The sequence below is a fragment of the Diadema setosum genome, chromosome 10, assembly GCF_964275005.1.
Source record: "Diadema setosum chromosome 10, eeDiaSeto1, whole genome shotgun sequence".
Taxonomy (NCBI): domain Eukaryota; kingdom Metazoa; phylum Echinodermata; class Echinoidea; order Diadematoida; family Diadematidae; genus Diadema; species Diadema setosum.
In genome coordinates, this window is record NC_092694.1 from 33508775 (window position 1) to 33523023 (window position 14249).

The following is a 14249-nucleotide window of genomic DNA, read 5'->3' on the forward strand; positions in this document are numbered from 1 at the left end:
ACTACCAGATTATTTGATATAATGGATTCGTTTAATTGTACTCAGTTAATTTCGCAACATACAAGGGTAACTGCGACCTCCACTACTGCAGTAGATTTGATATTTACTAATTGTCCGGATAAATGCTCTTCTAGCGGAGTCATTGAAATATCACTGTCAGATCATTACATGATATATTGTATTATTGGTAAAACAACCAGTGACTCCCAAGACAACCATCGATATAAGATAAATCGAGATTTTAGACGTTTTAGCCCTGAAGCATTTATTAGTGATGTAGATGATATTTGTTGGAACTCTGTGTATGAATGTAATTGCCCTCAGGAAGCATATGACATTTTTATATCTTTGTTGATAGAAGTCATTGATAAGCATGCACCAGCGCACAAGCGGAGGGTAAGAACAAAAGAATTACCTTGGATGACGAAAGATATTCTAACTTCGATTCGCTCCCGGGATCGCCTTAAAGCTAAAGCCAAAAAGAGTAATTCTACGCATGACTGGGATATTTACAAAAGGGCACGCAATGATGTAACTGAGGACGTTCGGAAAGCTAAACGGGATTTTATAACCAAGAAGATTAACTCAGTTAAACACAGTTCCAAAAAATATGGAACTCGCTGAAGTATTTAACGCCAAATAAGAAAAATAGTCGGCCTATAAATAGCATTATGATTAATAATGTGCCTACTCACGGCAAAGAGCTGGCGAATGTTTTTAATGAGTTCTTCATAAACATAGGTACTCTCGATGCAGGAGTAGGCAGATGACATCATTTCCGGAACCCTGTCCCCTTTCCTTCCGATGTATATATATCATTGTAAATATAAAAATAAATGTAATTAGGTTTTTTGTAAATAATTTAAAGTAGTTTAGGTTTTTATAATTAATTCAAGGCATATCTGAATAATTATATTTTTTTTTTGAGCAAATTGCCCACCCGGCAGAGAGCTCCACAATCCAAAAGAACAACAACAACATAGGTACTAGTTTCAGAACGGAAGTCAAAAATCAAATGCAGCTGATCATTTTGGAAAAGTAACATCAAATGTTGCTTTTAATACCGTTTCAGTTATTGATGTTATGAAACTTTTGACCGCTCTGCCATGTGATAAGGCGACCGGACCCGATGGTGTACCAGCAAAAGTTATCCCTCCCATAGCACATATTATTGTGTCATCTCTTACTCATGTTATAAATCGTTTGTGCCGAAAGGGTGTGTTGGGTGGTGGCGCGTCGCGTTGACTGGAACCCCACCCTTCGTCCAAAGCCCCCCCCCCCCCCCCCCCCCCGGTTTTGCCGAAAGGGTGCGTTGGTACTTTTTCTCATGTAATATTAAAAGACGAGTTTTGAATTTATATTTAACCTTCAAACAACCATTTCAAAGAGGCTATCGTCCGGATCGGTTTACACTCTATTAGCACTTGGTCTACAGCCAGTTGGTCTAATAGACTGTTTAATATCAGTTGGTCTAATAACCAGTTGGTCTAGTCATCATTTCGTCAGCAATACCGATTCTCTTCTGTATTTGAAATTCAGTGTCACATGCCCTTATTAGGTGATCCGAGTATCCTCTCGGATCACCTTCTGTATCTGTACGGATTCTTTGTTGGTTCTTCTTCTTCTTCTTCTTCTTCTTTATTTCTGGACAAAATTTGTGTAGAGGTTAGCTCAGAAAGTCCTCTTCCTATCAATTTCAAAATTATACCATATATGTATCATGTCCCAAAGACGACAGATCTAATGTATAATAGTGATCAGTCGACCGTGACGTCACTGTGACGTCATTATATGAAAACACATTCTCAATCATATCTCACTAATGGAATAGAGTTTTTCAATGAAATTTACGTCACATATATTTCAAGTTATGCGCATTCTACTCATATTCTCAAAATTCATATTTTCTCTTAAAACGTGCGCGTACGCGCGCGTTGAAATATTTGTATCCTCAAATCGAGCTCAAAATTTTTCTGCACACGTTTCAGACCATTTGGAGCATTTTTTGAAAAATTGAAAAAATCGGACGGACGCGTACGCGCGCGCACATATACGCACGCACAGCTCATATGCAATGAAAATTTCCCGTTTTTTCACTTTGATCGGATGTCTGAAATGTCAAGGAATATTTCTACCAAGTTTCAAGTCAATCCCACTCAAAATGACGTCATACGGGCCCGTCAAAGTTGAAATTCCGCGCGCGCGTCAATGGCGATATACAGTACAACAATGCCAAAAAACCGCCAATTTTAAATCCGATTTTACTCGTCAGGATGGACGGTGACCCCCCATTTTCTTTACATATTCTGAAAGCTGATGAGTTGTACATGTCATTTCATGGGTTGGCAATGCTGGAAAAATGATGAAAAGATACCAAATTTCTTAATAAATCAAAACAAGTCAATTTTCAAAATGACGTCATCAAATTTCAAGTTTACTCGAGCGTATCTCACTTATCCTTAGTCAATTTCCACCCAGATTTCAGTATGCTGTAGCTTATTTAATACTCTATCAGTTATGTAATAACACAATTTTGATTGAAAGACAGCATGACCTCATAAAAATGAATTGAAAGTAACCTTGTCGAATTTGACCAGTTTACGTGTTATCTCTATGGGAGTGCAGTTTTTCTGGAAATGAAAATTGACATGACTGTCTTTTTCGAGCACTAGCTCACTTATGCTTCGGTGAATTTCTCCCAGATTTTAATATGTTGTAGCTGAGACCTTGGGCTATCGTTAATGTGCATTTTGTTTTTTCATACGATGTCGGGATCACGTCAATAAACGTGGTTGAAATTAAAGCTTATATTCGTTGTATTGAAATATTTCTTTCTTTCTGCAACTTTCTTTGCAATAACTCAAGAAAAACATACCCTATCAACACCATATTTTGTACATGCTTAGTTCATGTCACGTTCATTATTTCATAAAATAACAACTACTTGATCAGATGCCATCTTGGTTATGTAAAGTAGGGTCAAAGGTCATAAATGTTTCATCCTGTATCTTGGTGAATACATCTCCTATCTTTCCCATATTTTGCACACGTAAAGACCATGTGACAAGGATCATATCACAAAATAACCACTTTTTGCTCAGATGACATCTTGTCTTTGCAAAGTGGGGTCAAAGGTCATATGTACTTCTTTCTTTATCGTCATTATGACGTGTTATCTCTATGGGAGGGATTTTTTCTAGATGTGAAAATTGACATGATTGTCTTTATCGAGCACTAGCTCACTCACCCTTCGATGAATTTCTCCCAGATTTTAATATGTTGTAGCTGAGACTTTGCGCTATCGTAATGTGTCCTCCGTTTTTTCATACGACGACAAAAGCACGTCGAAAAACTCGGCTTAAGTAATCAAAGCTTAGCTTCATTAGGTGATCCGAGTATCCTCTCGGATCACCTTCTGTATCTGTACGGATTCTTTGTTGGTTCTTCTTCTTCTTCTTCTTCTTCTTTATTTCTGGACAAAATTTGTGTAGAGGTTAGCTCAGAAAGTCCTCTTCCTATCAATTTCAAAATTATACCATATATGTATCATGTCCCAAAGACGACAGATCTAATGTATAATAGTGATCAGTCGACCGTGACGTCACTGTGACGTCATTATATGAAAACACATTCTCAATCATATCTCACTAATGGAATAGAGTTTTTCAATGAAATTTACGTCACATATATTTCAAGTTATGCGCATTCTACTCATATTCTCAAAATTCATATTTTCTCTTAAAACGTGCGCGTACGCGCGCGTTGAAATATTTGTATCCTCAAATCGAGCTCAAAATTTTTCTGCACACGTTTCAGACCATTTGGAGCATTTTTTGAAAAATTGAAAAAATCGGACGGACGCGTACGCGCGCGCACATATACGCACGCACAGCTCATATGCAATGAAAATTTCCCGTTTTTTCACTTTGATCGGATGTCTGAAATGTCAAGGAATATTTCTACCAAGTTTCAAGTCAATCCCACTCAAAATGACGTCATACGGGCCCGTCAAAGTTGAAATTCCGCGCGCGCGTCAATGGCGATATACAGTACAACAATGCCAAAAAACCGCCAATTTTAAATCCGATTTTACTCGTCAGGATGGACGGTGACCCCCCATTTTCTTTACATATTCTGAAAGCTGATGAGTTGTACATGTCATTTCATGGGTTGGCAATGCTGGAAAAATGATGAAAAGATACCAAATTTCTTAATAAATCAAAACAAGTCAATTTTCAAAATGACGTCATCAAATTTCAAGTTTACTCGAGCGTATCTCACTTATCCTTAGTCAATTTCCACCCAGATTTCAGTATGCTGTAGCTTATTTAATACTCTATCAGTTTTAATCAATCCAAAATTTCGCTGGAGGAAGTCTTCACCTCGTAAAAATAGATTGAATGTAACCTTGTCAAATTTGATCCATTTGCGAGTTATCTCTATAGGAGTGCAGTTTTTCTTGAAATGAAAATCAACATGACTGTCTTTATCGAGCACTATCTAACTTATCTTACGGTGAATTTCTCCCAGATTTTAATGTGTTAGCTGAGACTTTGCGCTATCGGTAATGTGTCCTCCGTTTTTTTTTTCATACGACGTCGAAATCACGTCGTACCGAAAAACTTTGCTTAAATTAAAGCTTAGCTTCGATGTATTTTCATATTTCTTTCTTTTTGCACATTTCTTTGCAATAACACATGAAAGACATTCCCTAGTACCCCCATATTTTGAACATGTTTAGTTCATGTGACGTACATTATTTTATAAGGTCACAACTACTTGATCGAACACCATCTTGGGTAGGTAAATTAGGGTCAAAGGTCATAAATTTATCATCCTGTATCTTGGTGAATACATGTCCTATCTTTCCAATATTTCGCACACACAAAGACCACGGTACAAAGATCATTTCACAAAATATCCAGTTTTTTCTTAGATGCCATTTTAGCTGTGCAAAGTGGGGTCAATGGTCAAATATACTTCATTATGTATCTTCGTTATAGTGTATACCGACTTTGGTACCAAAGATGACAGACCTGACTCTCTTTTCTGAATGAGAATCCAAATATCACATGGCCAATGTCCATAACCACAGATGAAACCTTTACGGTCATGCCTATTGGGATCAGGACTCAAATCATTGATTTTTCGAAAAGAGTACTAGCTCACTTACCCTTCGGTGAATTTCTCCCAGATTTTAATATGTTGTAGCTGAGACTTTGCGCTATCGTACGTGTCCCCTTTGTTTTTCATACGGTGTCGGGATCACGTCCGAAAACGTGGTTAAAATTAAAGGTTATCTTCGATGTATTTTCATATTTTTTTCTTTCTCCAATTTTCTTTGCAATAACTCAAGAAGAATAGCCCCTATCACCCCCATATTTTGCACATGTTTAGTTCATGGTACGTACATTATTTCATAAAATAACAACTACTTGATCAGACACCGTCTTGACATGTAAATAAGGGTCAAAGATCATAAATGTTTCATCCTGTATTTTAGTCAATACATGTCCTATCTCTTCCCTATGTTGCACACGCAAAGACCACGTCACATCGATCATTTCACAAAGTAATCACTTTTTGTTCAGATGCCATCTTGGCTGTGCAAAGTGGGCTCAATGATCAAATATACTTCATTCTGTATCCTCGTTATAGTGTGAACGGAATTTGGTACCAAAGGTGGCAGACCTGACTCTCTTTTCTAAATGAGAATTAAAACATCACACGGTCAATGTCATTAAACACAGATGAAACCTGTGCGGTCATGCCTATTGCGATCAGGACTCGAATCATCGACTAAAAAAAAATCGGATCACCTAATTTGTCAGTGTTGACAAATTCCAAGTCTAGTGTTAAACTTCCCGTTGTCACAAAAAAGTTCTTTCTCCTCAAATGTTGTGTAGAGGTTAGCTCAGAAAGTCCTCATCCTATCAATGTCAAAATTGTACTATATATGTATCATGTCCCAAAGACGACAGATCTAATAAAATCATAGTGATCAGTCAACCGTGACGTTACTATGACGTCATTATATGAAAACACATTCTCATTCATATCTCATTAATGGAATGGAATTTTTCAATGAAATTCACGTCACATATATCTCAAGTCAAGCGCATTCTACTCATATTCTCAAAATTCATATTAACGCTTAAGACGCGCACGTACGCGCGCGTTGAAATATTTGTATGCTCCAATCGAGCTCAAAATTTTTTTGCATACGTTTCAGACCAATTGGGGCATTTTTTGAAAAATTGAAAAAATTGGACGGACGCGTACGCGCGCGCACATATACGCATGCACAGGTCATATGCAATAGAAATTTCCCGTTTTTTCACTTGGATCGGATGTCTGAAATGGCAAGGAATATTTCTACCAAGTTTCAAGTCGATTCGACTCAATATGACGTCATAAGGGTCCGTCAAAGTTGAAATTCCGCGCGCGCGTCAATGGCGATATACAGTGCAACTATGCCAAAAAACCGCCAATTTTAAATCCGATTTTACTCGTCAGGATGGACGGTGACCCCCCATTTTCTTTACATATTCTGAAAGTTGATGAGTTGTACATGTCATTTCATGGGGTGGCGATGCTGAAAAAATGATTAAAAGATATCAAATTTCTTGATAAAATAAAGAGAGTTAATTTTCAAAATGACGTCATCAAATTTCAAGGTCACTCGAGCGTATTTCACTAATCCTTTGCCAATTTTGACTCAAATTTCAGTATGTTGTAGCTTATTAAATGCTCTTTCCAAATTATATTTACAAAATTTTGATTAGATGACGGCATCACATTGTAAAAATGAATTCAGTGTAACGTTGTCAAATCTGGCCAGTTTACGTGTTATCTCTATGGGAGTGCAGTTTTTCTGGAAATGGAAATTGACATGACTATCTTTATCGAGCACTAGCTCACTTACCCTTTGGTGAATTTCTCCCAGATTTTAATATGTTGTAGCTGAGACTTTGGGCTATCGTAATGTGCCCTTTGTTTCTTCATACGGTTTCGGGATCACGTCAAAAAACTTGGTTGAAATTAAAGCTTATCTTCGATGTATTGAGATATTTCTTTCTTTCTGCAACTTTCTTTGCAATAACTCAAGAAAAACAGACCCAATCACCCCCATATTTTGCACCTGTTTAGATCATGTCACATACATTATTTCATAAAATAACAACTACTTGATTACACGCCATCTTGGGTATATAAATTAGGGTCAAAGCTCATAAATGTTTTATCCTGTATCTTGGTGAATACATGTCCTATCTTTCCCATATTTTGCACACGTAAAGACCATATTACAGGGATCATTTCACAAAATAACCACGTTTTGCTCAGATGCCATCTTGTCTGTGCAAAGTGGGGTCAAAGATCAAATATACTTTATTCTGTATCTTAGTGTATACGGAATTGTGTACCATAGATGGCAGGTCTGACTCCCTTTTCTAAATGAGAATCTAAACATCACACGGTCAATGTCCTTATTAACACAGATGAAACCTGTTTGGTCATACCTATTGGGATCGGGACTAAAATCATTGATTTCCGAAGAGATCGGATCACCTAATTTGTCAGTCTTGACAAATTCCAAGTCTAGTGTTAAACTTCCCGTTGTCACAAAAAGTTCTTTCTCCTCAAATGTTGTGTAGAGGTTAGCTCAGAAAGTCCTCATCCTATCAATGCCAAATCTATACCATATATGTATCATGTCCAAAAGACGACAAATCTAATAAAACCATAGTGATCAGTCGACCATGACGTCACTATGACGTCATTATATGAAAACACATTCTCACTAATATCTAATTAATGGAATGCAATTTTTCAATGAAATTTACGTCACGTAAAGCTCAAATCAAGCTGATTCTACTCATGTTCTCAAAATTCATCTGTACCCTTAAACCGTGCGCGTACGCGCGCGTTGAAATATTTGTATGCTCCAATCGAGCTCAAAATTTTTTTGCACACGTTTCAGACCATTTAGAGCATTTTTTGAAAAATTGAAAAAATCGGACGGACGCGTACGCGCGCGCACATACACACACGCACATCTCATATGCAATAGAAATTTCCCGTTTTTTCACACAGATCGGATGTCTGAAATGTCAAGGAATATTTCTACCAAATTTCAAGTAAATCCAACTCAATATGACGTCATACGGGCCCGTCAAAGTTGCAATTCCGCGCGCGCGTCAAAGGCGATATACAGTGCAACTATACCAAAAAAACCGCCAATTTCAAATCCGATTTTACTCGTCAGCATGGACGGTGACCCCCCATTTTCTTTACATATTCTGAAAGCTGATGAGTTGTACATGTCATTTCATGGGGTGGCGATGCTGAAAAAATGATTAAAAGATATGAAATTTCTTGATAAAATAAAAAGAGTAAATTTTCAAAATGACGTCATCATATTTCAAGGTCATTCGAGCGTATCTCACTTATCCTTTGCCAATTTTGACCCAAATTTCACTATGATGTAGCTTATTAAATGCTCTTTCATAAATATATTTACACAATTTTGATTAGATGACGGCATCATTTCGTAAAAATGAATTGAATGTAACCTTGTCAAATTTGGCCAGTTTACGTGTTATCTCTATGGGAGTACAGTTTTTCTGGAAATGAAGATTGATATGACTATCTTTATCGAGCACTAGCTCACTTACCCTTCGGTGAATTTTTCCCAGATTTTAATATGTTGTAGCTGAGACTTTGCGCTATCGTAAATGTGCCCTATGTTTCTTCATACGGTATCGGGATCACGTCAAAAGACTTGGTTGAAATTAAAGCTTATCTTCGATGTATTGAGATATTTCTTTCTTTCTGCAACTTTCTTTGCAATAACTCAAGAAAAACATGCCCAATCACCCCCATATTTTGCACATGTTTAGTTCATGTCACGTACATTATTTCATAAAATAACAACTACTTGATCAGACGCCATCTTGGGTATGTAAATTAATGTCAAAGGTCATAAATGGTTCATCCTGTATCTTGGTGAATACATGTCCTTTCTTTCCCATATTTTGCACACGTAAAGACCATATTACAGGGATCATTTCACAAAATAACCACTTTTTGCTCAGATGCTGTCTTGTCTGTGCAAAGTGGGGTCAAAGATCAAATATACTTCATTCTGTATCTTAGTGTTGTGTACCTTCGATAGCAGGTCTGACTCCCGTTTCAAAATGAAAATCCAAACATCACACGGCCAATGTCCCTATTCACACAGATGAAACCTGTTTCGTCATGCCTATTGGGATCGGGACTAAAATCATTGATTTCCGAAGAGATCGGATCACCTAATTTGTCAGTGTTGACAAATTCCAAGTCTAGTTAGGTGATCCGAGAATCCTCTCGGATCACCTTCTGTATCTGTACGGATTCTTTGTTGGTTCTTCTTCTTCTTCTTCTTCTTCTTCTTCTTTATTTCTGGACAAAATTTGTGTAGAGGTTAGCTCAGAAAGTCCTCTTCCTATCAATTTCAAAATTATACCATATATGTATCATGTCCCAAAGACGACAGATCTAATGTAAAATAGTGATCAGTCGACCGTGACGTCACTGTGACGTCATTATATGAAAACACATTCTCAATCATATCTCACTAATGGAATAGAGTTTTTCAATGAAATTTACGTCACATATATTTCAAGTTATGCGCATTCTACTCATATTCTCAAAATTCATATTTTCTCTTAAAACGTGCTAGTACGCGCGCGTTGAAATATTTGTATGCTCAAATCGAGCTCAATTTTTTTTTGCACACGTTTCAGACCATTTGCAGCATTTTTTGAAAAATTGAAAAAATTGGACGGACGCGTACGCGCGCGCACATATACGCACGTACAGCTCATATGCAGCAGAAATTTCCCGATTTTTTACATTTATCGGATGTCTGAAAAGTCAAGGAACATTTCTAGCAAGTTTCAAGTCAATCCGACTCAATATGACGTCATACGGGACTGTCAAAGTTGAAATTCCGCGCGCGCGTCAATGGCGATATACAGTACAACAATGCCCAAAAACCGCCAATTTTAAATCCGATTTTACTCGTCAGGATGGACGGTGACCCCCCATTTTCTTTACATATTCTGAAAGCTGATGAGTTGTACATGTCAGTTTATGGGTTGGCGATACTGAAAAAGTGATGAAAAGATATCAAATTTCTTAATAAAGTAAAAAAAGTAAATTTTCAAAATGACGTCATCAATTTTCAAGTTTACTTGGGCGTATCTCACTTATCCTCTGCCAATTTTCACTCAGATTTCAGTATGTTGTAGCTTATTAAATGTTCTTTCATTAATGTAATAACAACATTTTGATTGGATGGCGGCATCACCTCGTAAAAATGGATTAAAAGTAATCTTGTCAAATTTGACCAGTTTACGTGTTATCTCTATGGGAGAGCAGTTTTTCTGGCAGTGAAAATTGACATGACTATCTTTTTCGAGCATTAGCTCACTTATGCTTCGGTGAATTTTTCCCAGATTTTAGTATGTTGTAGCTGAGACTTTGGGCTATCGTAAGTGTGCCCTCCATTTTTTCATACGAGGCCGGCATCACGTCGAAAAACTTGGTTGAAAATGGCACGTGGCTTCGATGCAGCGTCATTTTGCTTAATACACAGGGCCTATGGAGCATGAAATAGGTCATTGCATAGCGCATCCGACTCGTAATCCTAAGGTCCCTGGTTCGAGCCTCACCCTTGCCAATATTTTTTTATTTTTTTTTCCAAACTCTTTTTTCTTCTTTTTCTTTATTTAATCTTAATCTCCCTTCCTAACTTTATCTTTTTCTGATTTTTTAATGCTTCTCCTTCAAATTTCTATAAAATAACATAATTTTTTCTTTATTTTTCTTTCTTTCTACTACATTCTGTGCAATAGATGAAGAACAACAATGGTTATCAATCCCATATTTTGCACATGTTTAGTTCATGTCACGTACATTATTTCATAAAATAACAACTTCTTGATCGGACACCATCTTGGGTATGTAAATTAGGGTCAAAGGTCATAAATGTTTCATCCTGTATCTTGGTGAATACATGTCCTATCTTTACCATATTTTACACACGTAAAGACCATGTTACAAGGATCATTTCACAAAATAACCACTTTTTGCTCAGATGCCATCTTGGCTGTGCAAAGTGGGGTCAAAGGTCATATGTACTTCTTCCTGTATCTTCGTTATGACGTGTTATCTGTATGGGAGGGAATTTTTCTAGATGTGAAAATTGACATGATTGTCTTTATCGACGACTAGCTCACTTACCCTTCGGTGAATTTCTTCCAGATTTTAGTATGTTGTAGCCAATTTAATACTCTTTAAGTTTTGTTCATCAAAATTTTAATCGGATGATGTCTTCACCTCGTGAAAATGGATATAATGTAACCTTGTCAAATTTAACCAGTTTACGTGTTATCTCTATGGGAGGGAATTTTTCTGGAAATGAAAATTGACATGACGGTCTTTATCGAGCACTAGCTCACTTACTCCTCGGTGAATTTCTCCCAGATTTCAATAGGTTGTAGCTGAGACTTTGGGCTATCGTCGGTATTCGCTCCATCTTTTCATACGACGCCGAGATCACGTCAAAAAACTTGGTTGAAATCAAACTTATCTTCGATGTATTGAGATATTTCTTTCTTTCTGCAACTTTCTTTGCAATAACTCTAGAAAAACAGCCCCTATCACCCCCATATTTTGCACATGTTTAGTTTATGTCACGTACATTATTTCATAAAATAACAACTACTTGATCAGACACCATCTTGGGTATGTAAATTAGGGTCAAAGGTCATAAATGTTTCAACCTGTATCTTGGTGAATACATGTCCTATCTTTCCAATATTTTGCACACGCAAAGACCATGTTACAAGAATCATTTCACAAAATAACCACTTTTTGCTCAGATGCCATCTTGGCTGTGCAAAGTTGGGTCAATGGTCAAATGTACTTCATTCTGTATCTTCGTTATAGTTTATACCAGGGAGGTACCTCCCTGGTTTATACCGAATTTGGTACCAAAGATGGTAGACCTGACTCTCTTTTGTAAATGAGAATCCAAATATCACACGGCCAATGTCTCTAAACACAGATGAAACCTATATGGTCATGCCTATTGCGATCAGGACTCGAATCATTGATTAAAAAAAAAAAAAAAAATCGGATCACCTAATTTGTCAGTCTTGACAAATTCCGAGTCTAGTTTTTTGTTTGTTTTTTTATGTCGTAATCTAAGGCCTTGTTGATAACTTTTTCTTTCCCTTTTCTTCTTTTGTGTCTGAAACAAGCTATCATGGTGCTTATACCTTGTTTCTTGCTCTTTGCATATTATGTGATGTATATCCTTGTCATACTGTATGTATAATGTTTGTATTTTTTACCTGTATGTGTGGACCCCTTTGGCTGACGAGGGTGTTCCACCCCATGAGTGGAAAATAAAAATTGAATGGAATTGAATTGACTACCGTAGTATTTCTATGCGCTTTAAGGGAGAGGGATGAAAATAGAAAGAGGATATGTAGTGTACAATGTATGTACCATAGATGCAAAACCAAACTCACTCATAATACTTTTTAAACAGAAATGTCTTGAGAGCAGTTTTAAACTTTAGCCCTGTGGGAGCTTCTTTTATATAACATGGAACAGCGTTCCACAGTGTGGGAGCAGCATGAGCAAAAGATCGCTTACCATAAAACTTTGTTGTGATAGCAGGACATTGGATAAGATTTTTCTGAGTTGATCTTAGATTACGAGAGGGAGCATACCTTACCAAAAACTTACTGAGGTATTCTGGTGCCATTGAGTGCCGGCACTGATAAGTCAGTAACAGTATCTTAAAAGCTATATGTGACTGAACAGGGAGCCAATGTAGCTGCTTCAAAATGGGGGTTATATGGGAATTCTTCTTTGTGCGGGTGATTAATCTTGCAGCTGCATTATGAATTGCCTGGAGTTTATGTAGCTGTGAATCTGAGATATTATACAACAAACTGTTACAGTATAGTCTAAATGACATATGACATATAATAAAAGCATGGACAAGCTTTTTAGTGGTCTTTGCATCCAAAAACTGACGAACTTTTCCAAGTTTATGATAATCGAAGGATGCCGATTTACATTTCTCTGAAACAAATTTATCCATAACCATATGCTGATCGAATATCACACCAAGGTTTTTGGCTGATGTACCAGGTACAATGGAAGTACTGTCAGTCTTTATCGTAGGAAGTTCCATTCTTCTGCGAAATCGAGATGTAAGGTGTAAGATCTCAGTTTTTTCATCATCCAGTTTGAGACCATTTTCGATTGACCATAGCTTTATCTCTTTGACACAACATTCTACTTGAGAGATTGCATCCTGCAGGTTACAAGGTTGAAATGAAATATATATCTGAGTGTCATCAGCATAACACACACACACACACACACACACACACACACATATATATATATATATATATATATATATATATATATATATATAATAATAATTATATATATATATATATATATATATATATATATATATATATATATATTATACAAAGTATAGTGCCTTCTTGGTTTAAACTCCAGTCCGTTACATTTTGCATTAGTACATCTGCAAGTGTATAAGTCCAAATCAGTGCGAGATAAATTTTGCATAGTTTTGAATAGATTGACGGTGTTTCAGTGACATTTCTTTCCACTTTCACTTATAAACACGCCACAAAATTAACACACTCAAGTTTGGTACAGAACTGGCAATGATTATACACTTATTACTGTTCTAAAGGAAAAAGAAGTACAATAGATAGAAAATGCTGGCTTTCAAGTAAACAAACGCAACCTACTGGATGCAATCCGTTTCATATGACAGATTCACAACAGTCCATAATATGCGCTTTGATACCATGTTTGATGCCGCCACTCAAAAGCATTTAAAGCAGTTGTCAAACTGGATCTACAGCAGAGAACATGATAGGCATGCAATGGATTCATGTCTCACTAATTGTATTCCTGATTACTTAGTTGGAAATGCAATAGATCAACTTGAACTTAAACGCTGCATAATGACCAGCCACTCTCTGAAAAGGGTATGTCCTTTTGATGGTAATTACCTTTCGCCGTCCATTTTCATAAAAGATGAGCGGTAGATAAAGAATAAGGGGATTCGGGAATAGAATTTGCGCAGATATTGAAAAAAAAAATCACTCGACTTTGAGGTAATGCCATAATGAAAATGACAA